We start from the raw sequence: 16,679 nt of genomic DNA, 5'->3' as shown, positions 1-16,679 counted from the left end.
GGCTGTGCACACAGACGGTTGCTTACGGTGGCTCCCAGCTCTCAGGCCCTGTGAGCTCCCCCATCTCTGTCGGGCCAAAGAGCCAGGACAGGGGGAGGAGGGCGACGTTTGAGCACGGAGAAGGCCGGTGGACAGGTGGAAGGCGAGTGGACTCACCTCTTTCTCACTTGGGGTTAAAACTCGATTTTCCCGTGCTTTTTGGAAGTGTAGCAGGCAACAAGGAGCTTCTGTATGGAGAACGATCTTGGGGGATCAACTATGAACAGACGTTCAAGCCCACACTCCGCTTCCAAGAAGGCCTGGCACCCTTTCCTCCCAGCCCAACGCCTCCCCTCTGGGGGTTGCCCGGCTGCTTTTCTTTCCCTGCCCCGAGGTGTTTTTTCACTTGCCGTTGACAACCTAAACGAGGGATGTAGCAAGAGCCTGGCTGAACTTTGGAGTAAAGCTAAAGCGCAGCTGTTTCCTTTCTCGTGCCTTTTTCTCCTCTCCAACAGTTTTTCCTTTAAGTTGGGACATTTGATATTTTAAAAAATTAGCCAAGTATCTGTATTCTAGAACCAAAAGTAGTTTTCGAAAACATCAGTCTCATTTCTTCTTTATTAAAGCACTGACAACGCCTGAATGTTCTAGGCCTCTAGCCACTTGCTGTTAAATGTTCCTCAGAAAGACGACTGTCGGGCTGTTTTGAATGGGAGTGTAGCTGTGGTATAGTTTGTTTTTTTCTTTCCCTTGCACACACCTCAGGAAGGAAAAAACAGAAACACCCTTTAGACTACTCTGGAAGAAGTACACTTTAAGCTCATAATAACCCCAAACAAGCAAAACCTTTGTGTTTAGCAGAGAGCGGGTCTGGAGGAGGAGAGGCTGTTTTAAACGACACAGAACATTGGGCTCTTCTCAGGGAGAGATTCTGTGCTTTCCGTGTCTCTAAAAGCTGTTTACCAAGGGAAAGGATGGGAGAAAATGTACCCGTTACAGGGGCTGTTTGAATCCCTAAATCTGACTTCAGTTTCGAAGATGAATGATCTGTGTAAATAAAACTGAAATTACCTCAGCTTTCCGTATGCAGTATTTTCCCTCCTTTTTTTGTTGGTGGTTGGCACTCCGGCTTGGGCCGAGCTTGGAAGTAAAGCACCATGTTTTTAGACAGTAAATACTTCCAGAATGAACCAGGTCCTTTTAAACTCCCAGCCTCATCAACTTACAACACCCAAGTGAAAATAAATCTTCATCTGGGGAAACAACATACAGGTTTGATATTTAGGAAGACATCGGTCCCATGGACTCTGTTCATCATGGAATTCCCATATTTACTTCTGTCTATTACCAATTTTCTAACTTCTTGCCTTGTTCACAGTTTCAGATTCATTCTAACACCAATTTTATCAGCTCTCTCTGGTCCCTCACCAAATTTATTCATTTATTGAGAGAGAAGAAAAAAAAAAGAGTGTTTTTTCTGTTAGGCACTGGGCTAGGTTCGAGGACAATACGGGTGACCGAGACAAGAAGTAGCCCTTACGGAGCTTACATTTTAACAGGAGAGATCCGAGAGCAAGCACTAACTCTCAATGATTACGCAATGACAACGAAGACAAAGGCCCTGGAGGAGATGCCCGGGTGCTTGGAGTGGGCTTAACCGGAGGAATGTGTCCTAATCTGGAGAGGCAAGGAAAGGTCATTAAGGAGGGAGCGCCTGAGCGGAGCTCCAAGGACGACTGGACCCCCTGCCAGGACGCTAGGGCGCGTCCAGGAAAATGAACAGCCCTCGGAAAGGACCTGGACTGTGAGGAAACACGATGCATTCAAGACGCTGAAAGGAAGCTGGGGTCTCTGGCATAGAGAAGGAAGAGCGGGCGGTGTGAAACTTGGCCTGGTGAGGCAGGCTTAGAGCATGCAGGCCTTGGAGCATCTGGGAGATTTTTGAATTTTATTTTAGGAGTAAGAGAGAGTCATAGAAAGATCTGAAGCAGAAGGAAAACTCAGCTTAGAAAGAAGACAGCACCTTAAGTCTGGCTGCTGGGAAGAGAAAGGAAGTGACCTGGTAGGTGGAGAGTTTGTTCATCCAGCCCTTTTCCCCTTTCCCCGGCTTTTGGGGAACCTCTCCCATGTGCCCTGGGTCGGGTTGGCTCTCCTTCACCTCCCAGCACAGGGATGGCCGCACGACCCACTTAATACAGAACTAGTGAGAGTCCCCTGTCCTCCTGGCCTCACGTGTGGCTCGGAGGCGGGCACACAGCCCAAGTTACACTAACCAGCACCGTCTCCAGGCCTCCTGCTCAGACTCCCAGGAAAGAGACGGCCCCTGTCTCCCTGCGATTGCTAGCTGCAAGGACCAGGCCACATCATCAAGGACAAGATCAGCAATCTCTTCCATCATTTGAGGAGAGACGTTTGATAATAAAGCCAACAGAGGGAAGGACAAGTAGGAGATGGGAGAAAGACGGATTCCTGAACCAGTTAGGCAAATCCATTGAGCTAGCTGCGTCTAGTGTACTCCCTTTGGGATATGTGACCCATAAATACCCAGAAACTTTCCTCATATTCTATAGAATTCAGTGTCTATCTGACTGGCCTTTGGTGAGCCGGACCTCACGCAGCGATATCTTGGTTCCCCTCAGTTCCTCAGATATTGGCGGAGTGACTGCTGCGTACCAGAGAGGATACTCAGCCCGGAGAACGCGACGAGTGGAAGTCCTTGCAGTCAAGCAGCTACAATCCGGGCGGGTCAAGCAAAGGTGTAGAGTGGGGAGATGTGGGCTAGGCGCTGCTTTACCGCTTACTCTGACCTTAGGCAGGTTGGTTAAAGGTTCTTTGAACTTCAGCATCCTCATTTATCAAAATTATATAATGATAGCAATAATAATAATAATAACAATATTACCCAGTTCACAGGGTTGTAGTAACTAACTAAAATAATACTTGTGAGAAAAAAGGTAGTTTTTAGATTGCTGCACAAATGCTGGTTATGGTTCTTTTATAACAACTTACTAAGGCAGGAAAGAATAGATGTCATTATGCTGAACCTTTGTAACTTTGGAAACCGGAGTCGAAAATGATTAAGTACCTTGGGCAGAGTCTCGCAGCCGGGGACACGCGGTGCTGGTGCCAGAACTCGGGTGTTTGCACGCCGCTGTTTCCCCCGAACTGCACTGCGCTGCGAGAATCTGATGCATTCCCCTTCCTAAGGGCAGCCTGTCTATTTTTTAAATGATTCTGGGACACATCTGAAAAGCCATAACGTGCAGTTAAAAAAATAAAAAGTAAAACTTCTGTTTTGCATTTTTCTTGGCAGCTTGGAGAGAACATATTTTTCCGGGCATGTTTGGAGATGGATGATAGTTTTTTATTCTTACCCACATCCTCCAGGCTTTCTTTGGGACCCCTTCAGAGATTATCTCTGGGATTCAGAAAAGCATAATGTCATTTTATTTTTCAAATCCTTGGGGTTTTAGGAGGGGTGGGTCTTATTTTCCTGTCTGCCCTTTCATTGGAGCTGTTATTTTTTTATATATGATATTCATAATTCATTTTGTTGAAGTGAAGATTTTATTTTAATGTATTTATGCCAATAAATATGTATGACTATTAGAAGAGGAACAAAACGTCTGAGCTGTGAGTGCTGGCAAGAGTGATAGGCCATAGTATTGTAAGATAGACTGTGGGGATTATGTCCCTGTGCTCCTCTGGACAAACTGCATGATTGAGAAGCAAATGGGAGTCATCTTTTGCTGAAATTCACCGCAGAAACATCTTTGAAGCATATTGGAAATGGATGACAAAATTAAAAGGACCTGGTTTATTTTACTTGGAAAATTATAATCCCTTATGGGAGATCTTGGTAAACAGACTTCAGAGTTTTGGCTTTGTTCAAGATTGCTCGGCTTGTTGGGTGGCTTGAAAAAGAGATTTCAATTCACTCCTTGAAAATTGGAATAGCATAGTTCATAACACTGTACTTGGCACTTGGGAGTTAACTGTATTAATGGCCAGTGTTTATTGTATGATTACCATGTGGCAGACCATATGCTAAAGGCTTTGTTAGCTGTTAAGTCGTCTAATTCTCTCCATCCTCTGGGAAGTATGGACAATTATTGTTTTTATTTTATAGATAAGAAAACTGTGGTGGGAATTTTTCAGTGTACTATAATTACCTGTTTCCATGTTGGTCCTTTCCTCTGGACCTGAATTTGTGAGGGTAGGCGTTGAACCCTCAGAGCACCTCCCTTCCATGCTTAGCATAGACCCTCGTTCCCAGGCAGTCAACAAATATGATCGAATCTGTGCTTCAGAAAACCACTGTGAGTAGGATGAACCAAAGTGTGAAAAGGTGAGGTAAGGAAAGAGTTGAGACTATTTTAATTGTTTAGGCAAAATCAAATAAGGACTTATATTTAGATTAAAAAATAGAAAAAAGAAAGGTGAGGAGACATGAAAAAATTAGTAAGTGAAATAAGATTTTAGGTAAAAGTAGCAATAAAAGCTATCTCTAAAAGAGCTATTTAGGGCTATGTTGGTGGGTTAAAGAACATGTATACCAATTAATAAAAATGTCATTGGCTATTCAAGCTTTGAGCAGTGATTTGAAGAAGAAATATGGTAAAACAGTAAAAGGGTGATATAAATTGCAATGGGGTATTCTTGGCATTTATCTTGCCAGAATCCTAGTCTGTGCCTTTGGTAGACATAACCAACAGTGGAATTCTTCCTCCATGAGCCTGGGCTTGGCCTGGGAATCCTTCTCAACTCAGTGTTGCTAGTTTCTGCAATGATTAGAGTAGGGCTCACAAGTTAAAAATATTTGCCATTGTTACGTGGCTATTAGGCACTTGAAACGTGGCTAGTGCAAATGAGGAAATTTAAGGGCTATAATTAGAATTTGAAAAATTCTAGAGAACATTCTATACCATGTGGACAAAAAGGGGCCACATATTAAACCTGACAAGCTCAGAGACCTAAAGCAACCACATAGGAAGATCTGAAGTTAAAACTTCCTAACTAAAAGTGAGTCATGGTGGGTAGTCAAGTCCTAGGCTGGTATCTTCCTTGACAAAGGTCAGCCTTTAGCTTAACTGAGCCTTTCTATTGTCTTTTTGTATCTAAGATAACATACTTTTGGAATGTCAGAGTGATCTCCTTTTCTAGACCCCTCAGAGCATAACCTCCTACCCGAACCCCTCATTGTCTCTTGCTCTCCTGTATACCATCTCTACGTGCTAGAAATGTAGATGGTTAACTGTCCTATACCCATCAGTATGAAAGAAGTATGTGTCTACCCATTTTACTTTTTATCCAGTCCCAGAGATTTCCCTGTTTTGCTTTCTCCCCTCAACCTAATCTGTCACTAATGGATTTCATGTAACCCCCTTACATCTTCCCTTCTGATTCTGATGTATAAAATAAGTGGTAAAACTGCCATTTTCCAGAGCATTTTCACAATCCACTGAGATTTTGCTTGCCAGCAATTGTTGTCAGTTTGGCTCAAATAAACATAAAAATTCTCAACAGGTTTGGGCTTTTCATATGTGGACAACCATATCCCAAAGAGGTTTTTAATACCCTGTTTTTTTTTAAATGCTCTGGTGGGGGGGGGGGGAGTGTTCCATGGTCAAGTAAATTAGGGATCATTCTAGAGAGCATACTTTATGGAACAGAGCACTATAAGCTACCATCTTGGAATCTACACATTTTTGTTTTTTCATTTGTCCTAGTGCTAGGTGTAGGTGAAATTGTCAGCTAATTACCCTGTGAGTCCCCCTAACACTCCTTAACTTGTTTGTGTAATGACGTGCTGAACAGCCTGGCCAGTGTGGCTCAGCAGTTAAGCATTGACCTATGATCCAGGAGACTGAGGTTCAATTCCCGGTCAGGGCCCATGCCCGGGTTGCGGGCTCAATCCCCAGTCAGGGGCGTGCAGGAGGCAGCTGATCAATGACTCTCTCATCATTGATGTTTCTCTCTCTCTCTCCCCCTCTCCCTTCCTCTCTCTGAAATCAATAAAGACATATTAAAAAAAAAAAAAAAAAGACTTACTGAACAACACAGCCAAGTCAGTGGCAATGCTGGGGTTTACACCTAGGCCAGTCATCTGACTCCGAAAGCTGAGGTATTTCTGGTACCAGAAGTGGTAACAGAGAAAGTGGTATTGAAGTTCAGGTTGCCCATGAGACTTTGTCTAAGGTCGATGAGTTTCTTGGAAAACTTATTACTTACTATTTGGATTCGATTTTAGGAGTGCAAAAACAGGAAATGCTTAGCACTCACAGAATGTGGTCATCTCAGTCTTTCTAAGGGAATTGTTATTAATATTAATGGCTCTTGTCAACTTACTGCATAGCTATCTGAGGATGTGTTTCTATTTAAATAGAAGAATTCCTGGAACAGAGTAGTGCGTTACTGCCTTAGTCAACGTTATTCAGAGAAAATATTCTCATGCAAATAGAATTATCATAAAAGGGTCTTAAGAATGTCTCTCAAAATGACACACATGATCAGTTACTGAAGGGAATATTGGATGGTTAGAAAGTATGAGGGAAGAGAAAGGAGAAAATTTGCAGAGACAAAGAAATTCTGAGCCAGAGACTAGAGCCAGCAATAGGCTGGTTTGAATTAAAGCGGAGTGAGCTGTGTAGATTGTCTTTGCTTTTCCTTCAGCTGAAGTTCCTTTGGGAAGCTCTTTGCTGAGCCAGGGCTGGAGAAATTCCACTCCTGTAACTGTAACTGTTGTTTTGACTGGCTTACCCGAGTGGCTGAGGGCTGTAGTTTGAAGAATTTTTAAGCAAAGGGACTTTGTCTGGTTGATGAGTTCAGAATTCAGATAAGATCTTGAAAGTGGTAACAAGAGTCATTATTGTTGTCTAAAACTATAATTCTTGAAGGTAATGAGGCTTAAAAGCAGAAGTATTTGGGAGATTGATTTCAGCCTCAATAAAAGTAGATTTTATTTTCTGTAAGGTACGTAGTGGAAGTAGTGACCCTCGAATGCCCCTCTAAGACATTGCAGATGGTTATTTTGGTTATTTTCATGTGCTGCCTGGCATGTGTTCAGGAAAACCACAGGGGAAAATTGGCTTTGAAATGCTCGTGCTTCAAGGTATATGCTGAGATACTTTATAAAGATTCACTTTCTTGCCAAATATAACATTCAATTACTACCTGGAAGTGTAAAAGTTCATATCTTCACGAAAATCTTAGCAACGACTTTAACAGGCCTGCTTAATTATATTTCCTTTTTTCCATCCCGCAGTGCCTACCTAATTCACCACTAGAGGGCATTGTTGGCAGTGATATCAAGAGAAAGCAAAACAGGGAATTTTGCCTAATTTATTTTTTTAGATCTTTTTCAATTTTTATTTCAGCCAGTAAATAATTATGTACGTTCAAAAGCTATTTTTGTTCTTATATTTTATACCCCCAAATACTTAAGTTCTAGACTTTTTTTTCGTTTATTAACTTAAAGTTTTGTTCAGATTTTTAACCAATTCTCTAGAATATGTCTATCCCCGCCCCCTCCATAATGTTATACATTTTGTAATCTTCTTTTGGAATGTTATTGAGTACTTGGGGAATCATTATTTTTTATTTTCCAATTAGTGAAACAATTCTATTTGCCAAATCATCCTTTTTCCTGATGGTTGTCAGAGGATCTTGGAGTGGGAAGGGGCCTTTTTATAATAGATGAAGTCTCTTCTACACATTGATGAGAGTCTGTCTAAATAAAAAATAAGAGAAGTTCTTTCCATTTTGGGACAACTGTATTATTTATTGGCAGTTCTTCATATAAATAGGAAAGTTTGCCCCTTTGGAATTTATGGCATTAGGCAAGATCCTTTAGTTGCAAGCAACAGAAGTCAAATCAGGCATGGGTATGCACAAAAAATGGGGGGGACTTGTTGTTAGGAAACAGAGATGTCTCATGGGCTGTGGCTAACATGAGAACTGGAAACTAGAGAGCTGTCAGGACATAATCTGTTCCATTCTCTTGTGTCTGCTTCTCTTTACATCATTACCTCATTCTGCTCTCTCTGCAGATCAACATTCTCTGCTTCTTCTATCCCCGTGGCAAAATATGCCATTTGAATCAGTAAAAATGACAAGAGTTATTTTTGTTACCTAAGTAGAGGCTGTTCCAGCATCCTGCGAAGCCAGCCACCTCTGGACGTGCAAATGTGAAACGGCCATTGGTCCCCGTGGCCACGGGCCCACTCCCACCGGCCTTCCTGGTGACGCAGGCCTTCTGGCTAGATGCCTTGTGTGGGTCTCCAAGCCTGTGGCCGAGGCACTCCATCGGCTCCTGATCGTGGTGCTGGCTGAGGAAAGGTAAGCACATACCTGGAATATGGGCCTATTCCCGAGGAGGAATGGCTGGCCTTCCCAGGACGGGGGGATTCTGTATAGTCCGCTTGCCACTAAGCGACTGGCTGGTTTCCTCCAGGAATAATGCTCTTTGGGGGGTTCGGTGTTGGCCTCTGTTGTCAAAAGTTGGATACTCAAAGGCAGCAGTAGCTAGATTGGCTTTAAGTGGGGTCCGTGCTCTTGGGCTCACCCGTAGCTCCTGCTTCTGCCGCCGTGTCCACTCTGTTTGTGCTTCAGCAGGTCTGCACTGGGGAACCAGGACAAAGGCTTGCGGCTGTGAAGTCATTTCGTCTCCCCGGTTGTTCAAGATGTTTTCCGTGGCAGGTGCTTTCTGGTCAGCATCCACCTGTAACACACAAGTCTTCACACTTCATGCCGTCTCCCGTCTGTCTGTCCACGGACCTCCTTAGCTCTGATCCTCCAGTTCTTCTCCTTCCAGTCTCCGCACCAGGGCATCGGCCCCTGCCCGGGAATTTACGCATGTGCTCACCTTGGGTCACTTCTCCCTCCACCCAAAGTGAACGACACACATCCTACCGCTCACAGCTCTACCACTGGGAAGAGTTCCCTCTCTACTATTTTTCCAAGTCTAGCACAGAGGGGCTCAAGCTTTCATTTGCATTAGAATCATCTGGAGGCCTTTTTAAAACGCAGATTGTTGGGCCCAACCCCCAGGGTTTCTGATTTAGTAGGTCTGGGGTAGTCACCAAGACTTTGTATTTCTAACATTTTCTAGGTGATGCTGATGCTTTTGGTCTGGGGACTACACTTCGAAAACGACTGCTCCAGAGATTATAACATGCATCCTTAACTTATTACAGTCTAAGTAGTATTTTACCACTTCACGAACAATGTGAAATGTTTATATCTCTAAATTTTTTCTCATTTATGAGGGCCCTTTTTGCTTTTATTGTCATGTGTTTAATGTCTACCCATCTTATAAACTCTAATACATTTTATTGTTTTTATTAATTTTGTTGTTTTAAATAGTCACTAGCTTTCTAAAAAGTTTTAAAAGAATTAGTCTTTACATTTATCCATATTTATCCTTTCTGGAGCTCTTCATTCTTTTTAAAAATTCCACACTTGCATTTGGGATCATTTCCTTTTATCCTGAGGAACTTCTTTTTAAACATATCTTTACTGATTTCAGAGAAAGGAAGGGAGAGGGAGAGAGAGAGAGAAAAATTAATGATGAGTGAGTCATTGATCGCCTGCCTCCTGCACGCCCCCTGCTGGGGATCGAGCCTGGAATCCGGGCATGTGCCCTGACTGGGAGTCGCAACTTGATCTCTTGGATCAACCGCTGAGCCACGCTGGCCGGGCCTGAGGAACTTCTTTTATAATTATTTTGCATTGCAGATCTTCTGATGAAAAATTCCCTCAGCTTTGGTTTGTTTGGAAATGTATTTCACTTTCACTTCTGAAACATATTTTCACTTGGTGAAGAATGCTAGCTTCGCAGTTTTATTTAATTTTTTTGTAGTTTGAAGATGTCATTTAATATTCTTTTGGGCTCCACCATTCATATAATCATTCCCTTGAAGATTTGTCTTTTTTTTCTCGCTACTTTAAATATTTTCTTTTATCTTTAGTCTTTAGTAATTAACTATGATGTTCTTAAGAGTTTTTTTCTTTATATTTACACTACTTAAGGTTCACTGAGCTTCTTATTCTGTGGTAATGTCTTTCATCAGTTGTGAAAAATTCATAGTCATTATCTTTTCAAATATTATTTTTTACCATTTTTTTCTTTTACCATTTTTTCTAGGACTCCAATCATGCATATGTTAGATGGTTCGACAGTGTCTTTTTTCTTTTTAAAAATTCCTTTTCCTATCTGTGCTTCAGTTTGAATAATTTATTTTAAACTGTCTCTGAATTCATGGACTCATTCTATGACATCTCAATTTCCTACACTGTATAGTTCTAGAAAGTTCATTTGGTTCTTTTTAGAGATTTTCATTCACTTTTCCACCTTTTTCTTTTATTTAATATGTTTATAATAGTTATTTTGATATGTCCATTAATTCCAACCTCTGGATCATTTATAGGTTTGCTGCTATCATTTTCCTGATCAAAAATCATGTTTTCCTGTTTCTTTTAATTTTTATTTTTAAATATTTTATGCTGGACATTGTGCAATACCATCTGTGGCCATCATTATAGATATATTTCTCTCTAGGTAGGGCACACTTTTCCTCTACCGGGCAGCAAGGTTGAGGGGCTCGTCACTTCAGTTCCATCAAGAACTGAGTTGGGAGGGGAACGGGTCACAATTTTAGGGTGCTTTGGTTCCCATCTGGCTTCCAAGGCGTTGAGAATGAGATCTGGCCTGTGTCTAATAAGGCTGTTTTCTCTAGCTAGCTTTGACATTTAATCACTATGAGACTACAGGATCCCTCTCTGCTTTTCAACCCAGTGTTCTAGCGTCACAAAGTGATCATCATTCATTGAAAGCTTGTGGGTGAGACTGATGGGTGGGAGGACTGCTTATTCTTTTGGGGGTTCCTCTGGAGTCCAAGATATACTCATGCTCATGTGGCTATTTTAGACTCTGTTAGATTCTCCTTTCCTTCAGAAGAAGAATCCTTTTTCTTATGACAAGCTTACTTATCTACCAAATCATCAAGCACATGTTATTAGGGAGAAAAAGGCTCTTCCCTGTATGGAACATAAATCCTTTATTGCATCCATTTATTTATTTGTTTGTTTGCCCATTTTTTCTTACTTGTTATTGTAAGAACTATGGTCTGTTATAGCCTTTTACATCATAACTAAAACACAGCTCATCTAAATTGTCTTCCTTATGAAACCAAGCAAATTAAGTATTTTTATTTTTATTTTGCAAAGTAAGGTGGAACTTAGAGTGGGTCACTCGCCTCACGTCCTATCTGTAAGCAACATAATCAGAATTTCAGTGCAGGTTGAACTTTCCGTACCTTCAAACATCCGCTCACCTCCCTTCCCCAACCTGCCCCTTACTCTTTCCATTATAAATGCAGTGCTGAAAGGCGATTCAGAATAAAAAAGGGGCTTTGTGGTTAAACGGATCTAAGAAATGCTGTAGGCTCTCTCCCCTTCTTTAAGATTCATAATATGTCAGCATGTTTGAAGTCTTACAGTAAGAATTCACTTAATACAATGTTTTCTAAACTTATTTGACCTCAGTACTTTCCCCCATCTCAGCAAATAATATCTATTAACACTTCACAGAACTAGAGCTATGTGGAGTACATTTTGCACAGAACAGCACTAGGTTGTGCTGCTTCCCAGATGTGCTGTTTGTGTCATCTGAAAGCTCACTTATGCAGCACCTTATAATAACTCACCAAAGCATTTGACAAAAGATGACAGTGCCAAATTTTATTATTCCCTGTAGAAGAAACACACATTAACTGAATATTTAGAATAAATCTACTTTAAGCCATGTCTTTTTTTTTTTTTAAAAAAGGAAACTGGTAAATGTAAGAGACAATAAATGAAGTTAGCATAATGAAATATATTGTTTTATTTAGAAGATATTCTCTTACCTAAATTATGAAGTTGCTATACCCATACCAGTAACAAATCATTCTGCAACATATAAAAATGCTACTTGAGAAGAATTTTGTATCAAAAGAACAAGAAAGTTCAACAGCTGAGAAATTTATAGCTGTCCAGACAGAGGTCATATAAACTGAAGTATTTTCTCCATAGGGTAGAGTCGTTGGATATCACTATCTCATATTAATAGTTTTACCTGGATTTAACTGTAAAGGTTAAAATAAAACCTATAAAATATGTATGTTGCAGGAAATGTGTTAGGGTGTGTTGATTTAGGTAAGATGCATGATATAAAATTTCTGATGAACTAAAAATCAAATTGACTTCCACCGGATCCTCTGGAATGTCTACCAAATTCCAGAGTATATGCATGTCCATGTTCTTGGGGACAGAAAGAGTCCTTTGTGTGGTTTGAAAGCATCATGACCGTGATCTGCTGAGTGGGAAGGTTTACTGTATTAGACTCAGATGTACCTCTCTGATCCTGAATATCAGTGTTGACTGAGAAACATGTGACCACCCTTGATGAAAAAAATCACACTTCATCCATCATCCCGGTGTTACACGAATAAATGCTGATCAGTGGTTTATATTATTAGGGACACAGCTTATATAAAACACAGCTTTTACCTCAGAAAAATATAGTGGCTCCCTGCCAAGCTACCCACAATCTCAGCTTAATCAGTTGTCACCGTTTGGCCAATCTTGTGTTATCTATACTTCCTCCTGCTTTTCCTCATTCTCAACTCCTTCACCTCCAAATGGATTATTTTCAGGCAAATCCTGGGTACCTTACTTTAGAATGATTATCCAGGAACTTCCTGTATTGTACATTACTTTTTAAAAAATTTATTTTTGGAAATGTTTAAGGCTTACAGAAAATTTGCAGATAGTGCAGAGTTTTCACACGCCCTATATCCAGTTTCCCCTGTTATTAATATTTTACATTAGTATGGCACATTTGCCACAATTAGTGAACTAATACTGATACACCCTTATTAACTAGAGCCCATAGTTTGTATTCCAGCTTCCTTTGTGTTTACCCCATGTCCATTTTCTGTTCTAGGCTCTTACACAGGGCACCACTTTACATTGAGTTCTTGTGTCTCCTTAGACCACTCTGGCTACTAAGCAACTCTGCAGTTGCTTAGACTTTTTTTTTTTTTTTTTTGAAGGAAAGCACCGTGTAATAATAGACTTCACCTTTCTAAGAGAGCTAAGTGACTTTCCTGATGTCACTTAGCTAGTGAGTGGTGAGCCTGGGGAGAGAGTATAGCTCCTTTCCTTCCAGCCCCGAGGCCACCCGGCTTTGTCTTTAACGTCAAAGATAAAGCTAAGTCCATCACACTCAACTCCTGGTCAAGGCGGCAGGCAAGTAAACACGGTGCTCGAATCCTCTCATAACCACATCAAAAATACAACTAAACTACGGAACACCCACCATTCAGAACCACCTGAAATCTAGCTGCATGGCAGTCCTACAACTGAGGGTTTAAAGAAGCCACATGGAGACTGGTAGGGGGGCAGAGAGGCATAATGCCCCACACACATGTGGCAGATAGAAATCAGGAGGGGTATCTCAGCTGAGGAGGCCCCCCGAGGAGCGAGGGGTCCCAGCCCCATACTAGGCCCCTCAGTCCCGGATTCCAGTGCCAGGAAGACAAGCTCCCGTACCTTCTGCCTGTGAAACCCAGCAGGGACGTGCCTGAGTGACAGGGAGGCTGCTGGAGTCACAGGCAGTGCCTCTTAAAGAGCTGTGCAGCACCGGGGCAGAAACTCAGAAAGTTCCAGGGACATATGGGGAGGAACTAAATTGTCCGGCATCAGGGTGAGAGCTTGGGGAGGTGGGGCAGCTTTCTGACAGACAAAAGTGCTGGCAGAGGCCACTGTTCCTTTTCCGAGACCCCCGCCCCACAGCCCACAGGAGGGTGCCGTATCTGAGTCTCCATCAACCTGGCCCACAATGTTTGCCCACCCTGGTAATTTCCTGAGACCCTGCTTCACACAACTGGTGGGCCTGTCCAAGCCGTTTCCAGTGGCTTTTCCATAAAACTGGCCTCTCTTGCCTCATGCTTCGGACTTTTTAAATATCTCTCAAGCAAACAGATCTGGAATCTACATATGTCCTACTTCTTGCTAAGTGGTCCCAGGCCTGGCACTAGCTGCGGCCTGCCTTAGTTCATAGCTTGGCCTCTCCTGGGCACTTCTAAGCCCAACACAAGTAGCAGCCATCTGCAGATCACTCTGTAGCTTGTGCTGGGTGACCTTGCATCTCCCAGGAGGCCCAGAGCTAGTGTACCCGGTGGACAGCTTAAGATCATACCAGATTACAATCCTACTACCTCCACGAGCAACACATGCAAGGGGCAGCCTCAGTAGGCATCAGAAGCCCCACTGAAGCAAGTCCTGCACAGCAGCTCCTCTGCTGTAGTTGCAGCTGGTTCTTGCAGCAAGAGAAAAGCAGTTAGTTACTTATAAGGGGCTCCCTTAAGACTGTAGGATGATTTCTCAGAAACTTTGCAGGCTAGAAGGGGGTGGAAAGAAATATTCAAAGTGGAGGAAAGCAAGGACCTATAATCAAGATTACTCTACCCAGCAAAGCTATCATTAGAATTGAAGGTCAGACAAAGAGCTTCTCAGACAAGAAAAAGCTAAAGGAGTTCATCACGACCAAGCCAGTATTACATGAAATGTTAAAGAGTCTTCTTAAAGAAGTAGAGGGGAAAAAAAGATAAAAAATATGAGCAAGAAAATGGCAATAAACACATATCTATCAACAACTGAAACTAAAACTAAAAACCAATGAACAAGCAGAACAGAAACAGACTCATAGATACAGAGAACATTTTGATGGTTGCCAGATGGGAGAGGGGCTGGAAGGATGGGTGAAAAATGTGAAGGGATTTAGAAGTACAAATAGGTAGTTACAGAATAGTCATGGGGATGTAAAGTACAGCATAGAGAATATCATCAATAATATTCTAATAACTATGTATGTTGTCCCATGGGTATGAAATTTATCAGGACGATCGCTTAGTAAGTTGCTCTGTTTCCCAGAGCAAACTCTGTATTGAGTTGATTTATATACTTCCAATCCATATTTTATATATAATATACAAATAATGAATTACATATTTATAATATACTTACTATGTTGTATATATTACATGCATATTAAACATATAAATAATGGCTCTGTCGGGCGTGGCTCAGTGGTTGAGTGTCTGCCTAGGATGCAGGAGACCGCAGTTCGATTCCTGGTCAGGGCACATACAGGGTCGCGGGCTCGATCCCCAGTCGGGAGTGTGCAGGAGGCAGCCGATCAATGACTCTCATCATTGATGTTTCTTTCTCCCTCTCCTTTCCTCTCTCTGAGATCAACAAAGATATATTTAAAACAAACAAACAAACAAACAAACCCATATAAATAATGGCATCATGTACATATTCTCCAACTTGCATTTTTTCCCCTCAACATCACATTTTAAAGGTTGATCCATGGTGATATGCATAGATCTAGTTCAATTGCTTCAAATCCTTCATAGTGTTCCTCATGATTGATCATTCCACATTGTATTACTATATTCCCCTCTTGATGGGCATTTAGTTTGTTCCAATTTTTTATGCTATCATTAAAACAGGGTTATAATAAGCTCCTCTTGTCTGAATGATTTCTGAGTCTTTAAGTTTAAAAAAGCTAATTTTTTTTACAAATATTTTTCATTCCTTGATATTTTCTTTTCTTATTTTTTTATTCTTCACCAGAGGATATTTTTTGCAGTGCTTTTGAGAGAAAGTGGAAGGGAGAAAGAGAGAGAAAAACATTGATGTGAGAGGGACACATTGATTTGTTGCCTCCCACACATGCCCCTGCCAGGGCCCTGGATAGAGCCTGCAACTGAAGTACATGCCCTTGGCCGGATTCAAACTCAGAACTCTTCAGTCCATGGGCTGATGCTCTAACCACTGAAGAAACTGGCTAGGGCCTTGGTATTTTCTTCTAAGACACCTGCTTCACAGTGGTAGGGTGCATACACTTTCAAAACTGAGAAAATTCTGATTTTACATGATAAATCAAAAGAGATAGTTTAGATAAACAGGCCTTTCTCAAATTCTACATCCCTCTGACTCTATGAAGTCATGGAGACAGAAAAGAATCATTGGTGTTAATAAGTATTTGTGAGTCTTTGGTTTTTAAACCGTGCCATTGTGGTATTTGCTTTGTAGTGCATTTTTGTGTTCACATCAAAAAGTAGAAGTTTGGCCTTTGCTCATCTATACATTTTGCTTAGGTTCAATGTCAATTTCTTGGTCCCCGACAAATTCCCTGGCAGTAAAGAAATCAATGTTAGAGCACAGAATCTTGTAAGTGCAAGAATTATCCTTAGTGACTGTCTGGTATAGTCCTTAACAAGAGTACTTAGTTACTATATGTTTTATGCAGAGAGATATGCTTTGTAGAGATGCACTTCCAAGAGGGTTGAGATGAGTCATAGTAGTTGATTAGTCTATGGTGGTTATGAGTCACTGGAACCAAAACATTATACAAAATGCTTGGCTGATGACCAAATGCTCTGGCTTGAACTACTGAGAGATGACATTTTGGAAAATGGGAAGAAAATTGTGGTATCTTACTATCTCCCCATGGAAAGTGTTTGTCAGCTGCCTAGAGGAATATTTTCATTTTTGCACGTACTGCTCCCTCGATTTGGAACACCCGCTCTAATGCCGCTACTCTGACTTTCAAATTCTTATTATTCATCTTTCAAGATCCATCTCAG

The sequence above is a fragment of the Miniopterus natalensis genome, chromosome 2 (assembly GCF_054644295.1).
Source record: "Miniopterus natalensis isolate mMinNat1 chromosome 2, mMinNat1.hap1, whole genome shotgun sequence".
Classification (NCBI taxonomy): domain Eukaryota; kingdom Metazoa; phylum Chordata; class Mammalia; order Chiroptera; family Miniopteridae; genus Miniopterus; species Miniopterus natalensis.
The sequence above is the reverse complement of the archived record's forward strand: the minus strand, read 5'-3'. Positions refer to the sequence as shown.